We start from the raw sequence: 15,024 nt of genomic DNA, 5'->3' as shown, positions 1-15,024 counted from the left end.
TGTATTATTTTTATGAAAATAACCGATCATTTCATTAGATAAGACCCTTCTTCTTTGGCTAGGATTTTTTACAATCGCATTTGGGATTGTTTGAAGTCACATTTAAACTGCATTTTGGAAGTTCAAACTTGGGGCACCATAGTGGGCCATTATATGGAAAAAATCCTGAAATGTTTTCCTCAAAAAACATAATTTCTTTACGACTGAAGAAAGAAAGACATGAACATCTTGAATGACAAGGGGGTGAGTACATTATCTGTACATTTTTGTACTTCTCCTTTAAATTAAACTAAAGTTGTTTTTTTCTAGAAGTCTAATAAATGTTAAAATTGAAAGCTCTTAATTATACTGCAATGTTGAGTGGCTGTAGTCAATGGCTAAATATTAGGAAAAAAGAAACAATTTCTTAGAGACGTCAGTAATATTAGTATCAGTGATACTCACCTTCAGTCATAAAAAAATGTTTAACAAATATTAAAAATATACTGTCTTTATGTTGTTTATACATTAATTTGAAGACTGAATGTGAAATTAATGTAATATGAAAGTATTTTTCTAAACTTTAAAGCTGGGATTAATAGCGATTAATCACGATTCATTTCAGGAAAATTTAATATTAATTAATTAATTTTTTAATCGATTAACAGCGCTATTATTTTTTTTTTATAATGTTAGAAGTTAGAAGATTCCTTGTATGGGTAGGGACACACAAAACCAATGACAAAGAATCAATGCTTTTTAAAATCTCGCAATTGTCACTTTTTTCTCACCTCGCACTTGTGAGTTTATATCTCACAGTTCTGAGAAAAAGAGTCAGAATTGCAAGAAAATAAAAGTCAGAATTGCGAGACACAAACTTGCATTTGCAATTAGTTTATATTATGCAATTCTGAGAAAAAAAGTCCTAATTGTCAGAATGTATGTTTCACAATTCTCAGAAATAAAGTCAGAATTGACGTACAATTCTGACTTTTTGCAATTCTGACTTTATAACACGCAGTTGTGAGTTATAAGTCAGAATTGTGAGATATAAACTCGCAGTTCTGAAAACATATTATTTTTCCCCCTTAGAATTAAACTTTATAACTTGCACATGCAAGTTTATATCTCACAATTCTAAGAAAAAAGTCAGAATTGCAAGATATACACTCAAAATTGTGAGAAAAATAGTCAGAATTGTGAGATAAAAACTCGCAATTACCTTTTATTTATTTTTTATTCAGTGGTGGAAACGGGCTACCATACTGGACAGACTACAGCTGTTGGCCTCTTTAGAAATCACGTTCCATGTTCCCCTCTGTAGAAGTCGCGTTCCCCCCATGGGTCTCCCCCATCATCTGGCCCTTAGAATGGTCCTAACCTTCCCCCACCCCTTTAAGCCACCCCTGATCTTCAGCAACACAGCAAAAGAAATCATGTCTTGCCTGAGGTGTAAAAGTCAATTTGCCATCTCTACTGAATGTGATTCAGAAAGAACTATTGTATGTACCACATGCAGGTGTAATAAACATGTTTCTGTTGGTTGGATGTCATGGGCTTCAGGCAAAAAGTATTTTTTTTGCAGTTGCTATTTTAGTGAATCAAAAACATACAGTGAGATCAGCATAGCCCAATTCACAAAAAAATGTACTGTTTTGAATGGATTATTTTAAGTGAATTAAGAACCAATTTAAATCAAATTCCTATAAATCTGAATTAGGACTTCATACTTGATGTCCATTTTAAACTCTTTCATTTTGCTTTTACATATGCGATTCTGAATTGATTTAATTCCATTACAGATTACATCTTTATTATATTAATTTGAATTCTTGTGGAAAAGAACAAACTGCATCAGTGCTGGTGCTTATATCATCAACAGCCGAGGGGAGAAATGTAACCTCTGACCAAACTATTGAACTATAAAAGTAGTGGAAAACACAAGCTTAAAAAACTCTAAAGCAATGCTGCAGATTGAGTGGAAGCTATTGAGTGCAGCAATGTACTGAGTAGACTTAATCAAATTGTGGAGGTCAAAGATGCCATGAAGGTGACTGTAATGAGCTTTATATTCACTTAAAGGTCTTAAATTAGTTTCTGCTGTATTTCCGAAGGCTGTAAAGGAGATCTTTTGACTGCCCACATCAAATACTTGCATACACAAATAAGTTATTGATAGTTCTTTGTTTATCTATACATGGTGTCCGATTGCATAATTGTGCTCTAGAAATATACCTCTGCTGTTTTGATTCTTGTTTAATGTGTTCGTGTTTATTCTTAAGGATACAGTGTCTCCACTGTTGAGTAAAGCTATGATGACGTTCAGTCTCTGTCTGAACTGAGATGAGATGGATGTTTGCATGACCATACAGTGTAAATCTGCCTTGAGGGTCTTACAGAACAGCTTAGGTCCAGCAAAGCACACTCATTATGACAAATAATGGTCCACACTTCAAGGAATCAATCTAGTCTGCTATTCATAAGACTGTAGTTCTTATACAGCTGATCTACACAGCCACCCACAAAGGCAAAGAGGTTAATACGTCTCTCACTTGTAATGCTGTCGTTTCAGACTGTTTGATTTGCGAACGGGGTAAAATACATGAAACTGAGCTGAATTCATTCCCAAGAGCCGAGGGACAGATTGAATAGAAAAGATTGATTGCTCTTGCGCTGTGTGAGATTAAAATTCATCCCTGACTTAGCTGTGTTCCATTTTTCCGAAGTTCCAATAAAAACTCCTTAAGCCCACTTGTGAATTAGCATGTTACTGCTTCCGTCTTTGTGCACAGCTACAGGGATATTGTTACTGGGACTAGCTAACATTTAGTTAAAGGAAAACTGAATGTAGTCATTTGAAGGTGAGTAAATGGCAACAATATTTTCATAATTTTACACATAAATCTTGCATGCCATACTATGCCGATTGTGTGCATTATATAACTTATATAATAACATCAGCGTGTTTTTTTTGTCATTTTCTGCTGTTATTGGAAAACAGAACTACCATACCACATTAGGGAGGACTGCTATCGTGTACTGCCTCAGGGCTTCCAACTGCTAAAAAGTTGGGCATCTATCTTGCAAATCCCCACAGGGGATTGTGGAAGTCTGGATTTATATTTTTGAGCAGTGAAGGTTCTTCTCCTCCCTCTGGTCCTCCCTCGGGTCCATCATAGTGTAACATCAGTTCTCCACTAGAGTTGTTTTTCCCATAGATTTTTTGGAGAGTCTCCAATTCCCTCATTAAAAGAAATGCTCATTAGCATTCCTTGACAACACACTTTAAATGTGCTTCATGACCTCATTAGAGTTCAATAAGAGTCTTTTCTAGAAATCTAAATGCTGAATTTGGTCCATCTTTGCAAATAGGGAGAAAACAGTTCTGTCATTAATCAGTAACTACACAGGGACAAATGCAAAGCAATATTAAAGGGAAAATTCACCCAAAAGTGAAAATTACTCACCCTCAAATCATCCTAGGTGTATACGACTTTCTTTTTGACTTTCTTCAAAAATTGACAGATAATTTACTCACCCCCTTGTCATCCAAGATGTTCATGTGTTTCTTTTTTCAGTCGATAAGAAAGTATGTTTTTTTGTGGAAAGCATTTTAGGATTTATCTCCATATAGTGGACTTCTATGGTGCCCCATAGTTTGAACTTCCAAAATGTAGTTTAAATGCAGCTTCAAAGGGCTGTAATCCATAAGGATTCTTCTGGATTCTCCCAGAAGAAGGTTCTTATCTAGCGAAGCAATCTGTCATTTTCTAAACAAATTGACATACTTTTTAACCTCAAATGCTTGTCTTGTCTAGCTCTGCATGAACTCTGTCAAAAAAACTCCCCCATTTTCTCCTTCATCTTCAAAAGGTTGTAGAAGTACCGACTGGGTCAGTACTTCTACATGGCTGCAGAAGTACCGACCCAGAGTTTACAAAGTGAAGGTGCAAAGAAGATCAAACACCCTTTACAAAAAAGGTAAAACAGCGATGTAGGGCGATTTTGAAGTTGGAAAAGAAAATGAGATGGGAGTTTTTCAACCTACCCTAACTGTCTTGAACCAGAATACACAGAGTTCATGCAAAGCTAGACAAGATGAGCATGAGGTTAAAAAGTATCTAAATTTTTAATAGAAAATGACAGATCGTTTCGCTAGATAAGGCCCTTATTCTTCGTCTGGGATTGTTTAGAGCCTTTTGAAACTGCACTGAAACTGCATTTTGGAAGTACAAACTCACGGGCACCACTGACGTCCACTCAAAAAACATAATTTCTTTACGACTGAAGAAAGAAAGACACAAACATCTTGGATGACAAGGGGGTGAGTGCATGTTCTGTAAATTTTTGTCCTGGAAGTAAACTTCTCCTTTAAAAAGGCCTCTTTTGTGTTTTTGTAAGGAAAATATCCATATTTAAAACTTTATAAATCGTAATCTCTAGCTTCTGCTGACTTTCATACGTGCCTTCATGACAAAAGTGGCTTTCCAGCAGAAGACGTAGGATGTAGGATGTAGGCGTAGCGTAAGCTGAGGTGAGAATATGCTAGTCTTGCGAGAACCAAGTTTTGTTTACAGGAGCAAAGGAAGAAAAGTAGCAAAGGAAATTCAGTCTCCTCCTCCAACATTTTTCTTGAGTGACCATGATTTTCAAACCTTATCTCATGACGAAAACGTACCTGTGAGAACATTTTCGCAAGAGGCAAAATACGTACCGCCATGTACATTTTGTGACATATTCGATGTGAAATGTCCATTGAGTGGCACTAAAAGACTGGACATATGGTACGTTTTATGTGACGTTGGTTTTGTACGCGTCACAGCGGTTCTGACTTGAAATATCCATTGAGTGGTGCAATAACTCTAATGCTCTATGACGTTTTAAAATAACGTACCATCTGCACTACATCTAAACCTACCCGACTGTATGAACAAAAGCGAATGTGACGTAAAAACGCAATCACAAACCTGCCGGTTTAGCTTGTTTTTTGATCTGTTAACTTTCAGCTCTTTTATCATGAGTCATGTTTTTCACAGGATTCGTACCCAACGATTCCACATCCTAAGTCCAACTCCTTGCCAGCTGAGCTGCCGAGCAAGGTTGTTACATCCACAAAGCAAAACATACGGAGCTGTAATCATAACTGTGTACGAAAACAGTTACAAACGCTGTTAATTTCTGTTGGAAACTGCAGTGATATGTACTTATTGGTACGTATTTCACATCTTGCGGAAAAGTTCCCACAGGTATGTTTTCATCATGAGAAATTTCTAATACATTTCAGAAATAACTACAAGAACTAAGAATCAGCAAGTAACATTGAATTAAGCAAGGAATTTTGAAGTAGAAGCTTGAAATAGTATTTTCTTGTAAAGCAGGTTGTTTTTTGGTCTGAACTACCACATTCAAACTACTGGGTTTATCAGAGTTTCTTGTCAGTTAAGAGTAGTTACTATGTTAATGTTGTGTGCTAATTTGTTCCTGTGCGGTTATTAATGACGTTATTAACAGTATTCTAAAGCATTACCCAATTTATTATGTACTACACAATGTCTTTCATGTTTATGTCCTCATCTTTCCTTTTCCCATTCAAACCTCCCGTCTCACTTCACACATATTTACCATGCATTAATTTCTATGCATAAGACATGTTGAGTTTGTGTTGCTATTTGCATAGCTTAGCAGCTGTGTGCAAACAGGCTAGGAGCATGTAAATGCCATATGGAAGTGCTCGTGGTAAACATTCCACACTGGAAATGCTCTGCAATGATGGGATTACTCCAAATAGCAGAAAGAAACACATGGAAAAAAGAAAAAAGGTTCAGTGTGGATTTAGTACACACGCTATGGCTCATTTACTTGCATTACTCGCAGCCATGCAAATGCTAAAATCATGTAACATAAACAAGCCACAATGCCATGGGTTTGTGTCAGCCTCTGTGTCGGACATTCATGGATTTAATTGCGAGTTCGACTCAAATGCGAACGTATCAGTCGCGCTCCCACACAGCTGTAAGTAGACTCTTTGGAGTATCGCAGCAGCTATAATTGAACACATGCAAGATATGTGGATTTTCTGATGATATCAGATCAGTCTCAGGCGCAAAGGTTACATCCGGTTTCAAATGTGGACGTATCCTATTGATTTCTTAATGAGGGGATAAAGAACAGCCTATTAATAGATCTTGATTTGGGTTTACAATGGAATGTTTTGCGGATATGTGCCACCCCTCGTGGTGGTTTAGAGAGACGAGCAGATATTTTTATTCTGTATAAAACTTTAAGGCTCTACAGAAAGCATTAAGAAACAAATTACTGTTCCAAATTGTGAGAGGATTTTAACACGGAAGGCTGCTGAGGCGCATGGATGTCAAATCAAATGCTTTGTTGTGTCTATAATACAGAATCCTTCTGGAAAACAAGCTAGTTTTTCTCTTAACATACTGCTTCGAGCATAGAAATGGATGGGCTTAAGTGTGTTCCCCTAGAAATATAAATTACCATGTGTCTGGGTTGCTAGGCTTCTTAGGCCTGCTCACATCTGCCTAAAAGTGATAAAACCATGGGGTGATAAACCTGTTTGCTTTCAGGAAGACAGATGGGCAGATAGATATCAAATAACTAAAATGAACTTTTTTGTCTATCCTGTTTACTTAAGGAACATTTTTTGCTTAACTGGATAGGCACCATTCAGGAATCTATTCAGAAAGCTCTTGTATAATGAGAGATGTTATTATCCCTGTGGGTGGGATGTATGGGCATATGTTCCTCCATTTGTGCTGTGCTGATGGAGTCAAACTCACAGCAATCTATTTTATAGTTTTAATGTACTGTCAGTTAATGGGCCACATGAGTAAAACACATTATAGTCCATTGCAATTTGATTGTGGACACAAAAGAATTATACTATACTGTGGCATTATAAAATTATACTGTATACAATCTAAATCAGTATTGTGTGATATAAACTCGCAATTGCAAGATATAAAGGCAGAATTATGAGATGTCTTTTTTCCCTCAAACTGGAGTTTATAATAGTGCTGTGCAAAGATTAATCGCATCCAAATTAAAAGGTTTTGTTTACATAATATATGTGTGTGTACTGTGTATATTTATTATGTACAACCCAATTCCAGAAAAGATGGGACGTTTCGTAAAATGCCATAAAATCAATATGTTATCTGTTTATTCTCTTTAACCTTTATTTAATTGACTAAAGTACAAAGAAAACAATTCCAATGTTTTCAGTGACCAACTTTTCACTTATTTTGTAAATATAACCAAATTTTGATTTTCATGGCTGCAACACACTCTAAAAAAGCTGAACAAATATAAATAAAAGTGAAAAGGTTATAGAATATCCAAATTAAACTGTTTTGAAACAGTTTACAGTAAGACGGTGAAATAGAAATAGGTGAGGATATCATGTTTGGATCATAAAAGGAGCTTTTCAGTCTTTCCAAGCAAGGTTGGATCATGTCTCATCACTTTGTGCCAAATTTCATGACAAAAGTATCAAACAAATCAAACAGCATTTCTTTCAGTAGGTCTTTCACCAACTACCACACATAATATTGTGAACAGATTCAGGGAATCCAGAGAAATGTCAGTCTGTGTAGGGCAAGGCAAGACACCTCAGGTGAATGTGCATGACCTTTGAGCCCTCAGATGGCATTGCATAAGAAACCATCAATTGTGTTAAATATAGCCACATGGGCTCAGGCGTACTTTGGAAAACTGCTGTCACTTAACACATTCTGCAGCTGCATCAGTAAATGCAATTTGAACTTCTGTTACTCTAGCAGAAAGCTATACATCAATTCTGTGCAGTGATGCCATGGAGTTCTCCGGGCCAAATCTAATCTCAGATAGTCAAAAAGACGATGGAAATGTGCGCTGTTGGTCAGACCAAAATGGACGTTCGTAATTGCAAGCAAAAAGGTTAGATTTGTGAGATTGTATTATGCAATTCTGAGAAAAAAAAGTCAGAATTGTGCGATACAAACTCGTGTTTGTGAGAAAAAAGTGTCATAACTGCAAAATACAAACTTGAATTTGCAAGAAAAAAGTCAGAATTGTGATCTTGTATTACACAATTCTGAGGAAAAATGTAACAAGATGTCAAGATGTAAACTCGCAATTTCAAGAAAAAAGTTAAAATTGTGAGATACAAACTTGCGTTTGTGATTAAAAAAAAGGTTTTATCTCTCAAGTCTGACTTAATTTCTCGCAATTGTGAGTGTACATCCCACAATTCTGAGAAAAAAGTCACATTTGCAAGAAAAAAGTCACAATGGACTACTTGCACTGAGCCTCGTGACGCACTTCCGTTTCGAAATATTAAAGCTCAGTTATTTCCGGTTGTGTACATTTTCAGTGTGCTGTAATCATCTAGTTGACTTAAACGCCTAATAAAGTTTGCGGGATGATTTTAAAATCTTTTGATTTTAAAATTTTCAGAGACAGGAGAAGACTTATCCTGATGTTTATTGTGTACAGAATTTTCCAAACTCAATGGAATGTGAAGTTTTAATCCAACATAATCCGATCTGAGAAAGCGAGAAAGCAGTGGCTGGTATATGGAGTGAATTTTGTGCCAATATCTGATTTGCAAAAACACAACTTTCAAACAAACGCAAAGTGATTTGCAAATATAAAACTCTATTTGAGAGAAAATGCAATGGTATAGACAAATATATTTATTGTGTATTACAGCTGTGAGCCTTTTTATGAGGAAACTTGGCTTGATTTTCTCACAAATGCGTGCAGGCAGATTTTCTCACAAATGCAATTGAGCAACTTCCTTTTTTCAAAAAAAAAAGTTTTTCTTTACAAAGCAGATGGATTTGTTTGATGAATATTGGCACAAAATTCACTCCATACTGGTAATCATACGTGATTGTTTCACCACAGGGTATCAGTGCTCTATTACACTAGTGGCCTAATCGTGACGCTGCAGTGTTTGTGAGATCTGATGAATAAGATCATAATGAACCTTTATTTATCAGATAAATATGTTAGTCACTGTTCTGTGTTATATTCTGTGTCATCATTTCACTGTATGTAGCCTAATGCCAAAATATGAATATTCCAAGTAGTCGCACTGTCAAGGTGTTACTGTTAAAAATTATTTAAATGTTTATCATTGTTAAAATTAGCAATTACCGCACATTCATTCAGCCAGTTTAAACAATGGAATAAGCAGCATGGGCTCGGAATAAGAGCACCAACGCACACAAACAAATTAGCCACGGTTTTACTATAAATAAAACCAAAAATTGCAATTGAAGTTAAACCATATAACCACAAATTAACTCAGGTTTTACTAAATTGACCACAGTTTAATGCTGAGCGCTAACTGGAACCTCCCGAGCCGTAATATGTAGAACGCGGAAGTAGTTGTGCAAGTAGTCCATTGTAAATATATAAACGCAATTGTGAGAAAAAGTCATAATTGTGAGATACAAACTCGCTTTTGCGAGAAAAAAAAATTGCGAGTTCCTGACAAAAATTTGCGAGTTGATATTACACTATTCTGAGAAAAAAAGTCAGAATTGCGAGATGTAAACTTGCAATTGCAGGATAAAAATCTGAATTGTGAGAAAACCTTGCAATTATCTTTTTTAATTTTTTATTCAGTGGTGGAAACAGGCTTCCGTAGTGTATAGTGTATTGTTGACAGTAAAGTAACTATTACAGTGTGTCATTATAATGTACCGGTCATTTTTGTAAGCATTTTTGTAAATTTCATTCCACTGTATGCCTGTACACTGTCCATCCATCCATCCATCCATTCATCCATCAATCTATCTACAGGTATCTGTCTGCTGCATATATTAGAACATAGCTAACTGATCTTAGGCAGTTTCTAATAGACTGCTAATGACAATCATAAGGACCTTTTAATGAGTTTTGTAGCTATATTTAATGTAGCTAATTTTTAAATACTCAGCAGGAAGGTTAATTGTGTCTTTATGTCTAAAAAGCAAAGAAATCAGTTCTTTTGTGCATTAGTGTTATTACAGATCATTACATAGGTTGACCCTAATTAGCCAAGCAATTTCAAACTCATTTCTGTAAATGTATTTATGCTAGCTTGTATCTATGGCAAATATCTTATTTTGTATCCACTATATGCTTACTGTTTATAGCTTTTGTGCTTATGTTTACTGTATATGTTTTCAAACATGTTAACCCCTACAAAATCTGGTAGGGTGGTACAGAGTGCAGGCAGGGGGAGGCACAACAGCTGCTAGGCCTCTGGTGTTAATTAAGTCCAAGAACTGCTGATCAGCCCGGGTCTCTCTTGAGCCGCACTCTCTCTGCAGGAGCAGGATGTGCCACTGAAACACTGCTGTGCTGGAAAGGACAGTCTTTCCATTCAATTCATCACATCCACAGCCTCCTGGTGCTTTCAGGCCGTTTGTGCACTTTTGTATGTTGGTGTGTGTTCATGACAGCCATTGTGCTGCCTTATCTAAAGCCGCAAGACTTCTCTGACACTCATTTAACAGTGTTCAGAGACTAGATGTTCGCAAGCAGACGAGAGATACATGACGGCTGGACTCCCGAATTGATCTGAGACTGCTGATTAGCCGTCCGTCCTTTTAGTAAACGAGACTAATTTACTTTGAGCACAGGATTGTTGCGGTTTCTGCTTTTCAAGTGTTTACCAGCCATATATATCAGGGCTGTGTCATTTTGTGACGTCTGTCCTGCGTCACCAAATTGATAGTGAAGCATTTTCTTCTCATTTTGGAGTATGCCATCAAAGCCTTGGCAATCTTTGGATATTATTGAGGTTTGAATTACACAAAAATATGGAAGCCCATTTTATCTAAGAGTTAAAAAGAACTGACTATTAATTACTTTTCTCAGGACTGTGACCTTATTTCTTACCTCAGTTTTTATCTCACAATTACCTTTTTTTATCTTTCACTTTCATTTGGAAAGTAGCTTTTATACAAAACATACAGTATGTATGTTTGTTATAATAGTAATAATTATATCCTACTACTATCTAGATATTTTCAATCTTCTTTTGCTTCCCACAGAAAACAGAAGGAAATTATTAAATAATTATTAAATGATGGAATTTTCATTAGTTTAATTAACATTTTAAAGTCATTAGGGGTTCAAGCACGTAGCGCTAAAACACTATTGTAATTGTTAGAATGGTCACGGATGAGCGTTTACCCCCTAAAACTGATTGCGCAGACCAAACCGTAAGTCATAGAGACTTGAAACTTGGGGTGGTAGTACTCAATATGACTAAGGCTTGGCCCAATCAGCCTAATGGGGGCGCTACAGTGATCATAAGTACGAAATCACTCGTAACTCCTAAACCGTCAGTCGCAGACTCAAGTGTCTTATGTAGTTGGAATCCTGGCCCACGCCGGACAAAGCACAAGTCTCCAATTCGTGAGTCAAAATTTTCAGGTATTTCGCATTTTTTGCAAAACCTACTTTTGCAAATTAGCCCTAGGTTTTTCGCCCGATTGGAACCTAACCAGGGCAGAAAGATTCTCTGAAGAGTGAATATCAATACTTATAAAAAAAAGTTGCACTTTTGAGGCCAAAACGAAAGGGCCACTTTTAGTGAAATGCCTATAACTCCTGAACAGAATGAGATATCTTCGCCAAACTCGGCACAATTATGTAAGAGCTCAAGCTGAGGTCACAGGGAAAAAATCGTGGAAATTGGCCACTCAGTGGCGCTATAAGAGGGGAAAAAACATTAAAATGGCTATAACTGTGCAACCATTTGTCCTATCAGCATGAAAATCGATGTGCACGGTCTTAGTCCAAAGTGCCACAAGTGTCTATGGGGACATTTGCGTATGTCAAAAAAACATGGCCACCATTGGCCTATTAGACAAGGTTAGCAGAGGGCGATCGACTTACAGCCCCAAAGGTCTGTGAGAATTTTGAAAGACATCAGCCACTGGGGGGGCAGTGTTGCATTTTTTAAGGGCGTAAACGATTGTACATTGTGCGGATTCCCCACATATACACAATGGGCCTCATTCATAAAACTTGCGTACATATATGAGTAAATTCACAGTAATTTGCACGTATAACAGACCTTACTGAAAACTCTTCTCCAGATTCACAAACGCTTCATAAACGTTTGATTTGAGTGTTAAACATGTATGTTAATGAATTCCAATCATTCGTAAACAGGGCGCAATGCACGCTCATTCACAATTAGCATAATCCCCGCCTATGAATTACAGCTATGCAAAATGCGTGTCCAGGAATGCAGTGGAATATCTCGTATACTTTCTCAGGTTTGGCTCTAGTATATTGCATAAATGCAAAAAAGATTAAAAGGCCATATGCCTAACAATAAATATGTAATTAACATGTGTTGACAAAAGGTTTTAGCCAGATGCGAGAAAAATGTCAGGCGCTCTTCTGAAAATGGCCAGCTGATGGCGCTTGAGAACGCTTTGGTGGTACAGCATTTTTCCAGCTGAGATGCTTTGGTTGCTATGGTTTGGAATATCCACGGCGGCAACATATTACTCGCACCTCATTTTTTAAGAATTTTACTAAATATAAAAAAATACTAATCAGTAATATTGACTTCTCCATTGTTGTAGGATGGTTGGTCGGGTGGTTCTCTATTTACGGCTTGGTAAATAGTGACAATGACGAGTGCTGTGTTGTACAATTATCAACTCAAACTAACTCGACTCAGCTAAAAATAAATAAATAAATAAATAAATAAATAAGAAGGCAAGGGCAAATTAACTTGTATTTATTATGGCAGTGCATCAAAATTCAGTGTCATCAGATTGCTAAAAAGAAAACATTTTCCGCACCATTCACACGTGGCAGGGACTAGGTGTACATTTCTTTAGTACCAACTAACATTTTGAAAATACAAATATTTTCATGAATTCAAAAGTTTATGTCAGAACGGCTTTACGAACAGTTTACACAAAAATTCATTCTGCTCGTGTTTCATGAATAAGGCCCAATATTTGTATCGTATGATAGACCTCCTCGTTCCAAACAACTTTGCCTCTAGAACCACTGCTGTCAATCAGATCATTTTTTAAATGATTGATAAGATGTGAAAAACCTACTTTTGTGCACTAGTCCTAGGTTTTTCATCTGGAAAAAACCACCACAGTGCAATTCTCTGGACTCTCTAGGTCAATAATTATCAAAAACATGTTGAAATTTACCATTTGGGAAGGTATAATGGGGTCCTTAGAAAAAAGGGTCCTGTCCAAATATACCCAAAAGCCTATAAATTCTAAATGAAAACTCAAAACTTCACAAAACCCACTGAGCACATGATACAGGTGATTCTTAACAAGCATGCAAAGTTTCAGGGAGACAGATGACAGACGTCGCTATAACAGTCAAAAATGTTATAAAACATCATATTTCAATGATAAATCACCTGGATTTGACAAAAATGATTGATTTAGGTGGTTACAGGCTTGCTAAATAATATGTAATGTCTTTTTTCTTATGTGCTTTAATATCTAAAGCACTTAAACCCCGGTAATCGCTGTTTGAAGCTATATTTATTTTTGTTTTCTTTGCATACAAAAAATATTTTTGTAGCTTTATAACATTTCCACTCATGTCACATGGACTATTTTATCAATGTCCTTACTGACTTTCTTGGCCTTGAACATGTCAGAAAGCTCTCGGATTTCATCAAAAATATCTTAATTCGTGTTCTGAAGATGAACGAAGTTCCAGGTTTGGAATGACATGAGGGTGAGTGATTAATTACAGAATTTTCATTTTTTGGATGAACTATCCTTTTAAGACAGGAAATATGGTCCATTTTGAATTGATGTTATCTTGTGTTCTTTTTCTAACAGGAAAAAAAGGAACAAAACATGGCACTTGCATAAAAGAACAGCTTGTCTTTTTCAAAGCTGGACTATGCACTGTGTTTCTTTGTAGTAGAAATTTTCTTCATCCAATCAGACATGTGTACCGGTTTCCTCACTACAGCTGATTTCTGATTCAGGCAGCCATGTATAGAAAAATCCATCTGTGTAGCCTCTCTGGCTCTCCCTGTTCCACGTCTCAGATTGCATTAATTCATTCTGTATTCCAAATCATTTGTGACTTTCACCTTGCATGTTTTATTCGCCCCTAGACCCAGGCAAACACTCTCAGGTAAGATGTTTTACACCAGCAGGCCTCACAGAATACTGAAATCAAATGATGTGTGGTCTCTCCCTGAATCTATTGAGTTTTGAAACCTGTTCTCACACTGAAACTGGAAATCTTGCGAGAGCTAGCAAACGCTGAACCTACACACAACCTTGTCGTACATTTGTTTCAATTATTTATTGCGGTAGTTTGACAAAGTATGCACTCACTCACATAGACACTAACCGAATCCCTAACATGCCCGAGTCTCGCTCTAGGCGTTTTGTGGCCAAAACAGTAGCATGACATCGTTGGCAATGCCCCAGTTCCTTCACGTCACGTATAGCCGGTTTCAATTTAGTCTCGAAGCCCATTTCAGACACTAGAACTCAAGGCAAGAAAGATCTGTTTTCGTTCATTTCATTCTGTTATGCCGATAATTAAAGTAATGGCCAATAATGTTTGATGAAGCATTTCATTTGCTCTAATAAAGTCTTCCCTGCGTTTTCTTTTCCACCAAGTAAGCACAAAAGCCCATAATGACTCTAATTGCACAGGCAGAACTGAGGCTCAGAGCAGCTGAGGATACTCACAAGTAATAGTGTGCCCTTTCTCCCGCGGCCAAAGCGGACACTTCAGTAATCCCGAGACTCAATAATCCTCACGGACCGGGGGGGTCGAGAGCGTGGAAGCGGAGGATGAGGATGTGTTTCTCAGATTGCCAGGGGACGTCAGGGGCTCTGAGAGGCAGCTGCTGGCATCCAGACCACGTGGGCAGTCACGTCCTCAGCAGGCGGCTGTGGAGACAAGAGGGGTCATCTGTGAGAGAGAGAATGGCTCATTCTCATCTTCAGACAAAGGCGGGCATTGAGAGCCAGGGGACGAGGGGAGGGCAGGGTTGGAGTAGGCGTCATT

General features: G+C 37.1%; 1 protein-coding gene across 3 annotated transcripts in view; it reads right to left on the bottom strand.

Annotated features, from left to right (window-relative positions):
• b3gat1a (beta-1,3-glucuronyltransferase 1 (glucuronosyltransferase P) a) overlaps positions 1–15,024 on the bottom strand; it is a 107,739-nt gene that overhangs the window by 40,866 nt on the left and 51,849 nt on the right. For all 3 annotated transcript variants that reach the window (XM_051135785.1, XM_051135788.1, XM_051135786.1), the window contains exon 2: positions 14,703–14,906. The gene's annotated coding sequence lies outside the window, so the exon portion shown is untranslated. The remainder of the gene's footprint in view (positions 1–14,702; positions 14,907–15,024) is intronic.

This window comes from Labeo rohita, chromosome 18 (assembly GCF_022985175.1).
Source record: "Labeo rohita strain BAU-BD-2019 chromosome 18, IGBB_LRoh.1.0, whole genome shotgun sequence".
NCBI lineage: Eukaryota > Metazoa > Chordata > Actinopteri > Cypriniformes > Cyprinidae > Labeo > Labeo rohita.
This window is presented reverse-complemented; position numbering and strand designations above follow the sequence as displayed.